The sequence below is a fragment of the Leptosomus discolor genome, chromosome 6 (genome assembly GCF_034619465.1).
Source record: "Leptosomus discolor isolate bLepDis1 chromosome 6, bLepDis1.hap2, whole genome shotgun sequence".
NCBI lineage: Eukaryota > Metazoa > Chordata > Aves > Leptosomiformes > Leptosomidae > Leptosomus > Leptosomus discolor.
In genome coordinates, this window is record NC_141396.1 from 14,629,000 (window position 1) to 14,629,527 (window position 528).

A 528-nucleotide genomic window follows, 5' to 3' on the forward strand; every position below is an offset into this window, starting at 1 on the left:
CCTTCAGAGACGGGGCGATCTGGTGTTAACAAGCTGCTGCCAGGGCCCCTGGGGCGGGCCTTGTTCTTAGGGCCCCGGCTCTGCATTAAATAACCTGCGGCCGGGCCACTCGGCTTTCCAGGTGTTTCCAGCGTTGTTTCCTTCCTTCATGTTCGGCAAATGCCGATTCGTTGGTACAGAACTGAAACGGCTTTTTGAGTGAAACCGGTATCTCGTGATTGACGCGCTTTCGTGACAAATTAAACGCTTGCTTGTGCTTCAGCAGCGACTCGATTCTTAGCTGGAGGAGCGACGAGTGTAAAAAATAATTAAAAAAAAACTCTAAAAAAGAAAAACTGCAGGCTCTACAAATTACTAGCCGGTTGAGTCTCTGCGCATGCACAACGGTGCCACCCGGTAGCTGCTGAAACTGCAATTCCCAGTACACCCTGCACATTTAACGCGCATGCGCCCGAGGAGGCCTGTGCTGGCAGTCTGCTGCTCCTGCCGTCGTCGCCGCCGTCCGCCGCTCCGCAGACGGTCCTGCGT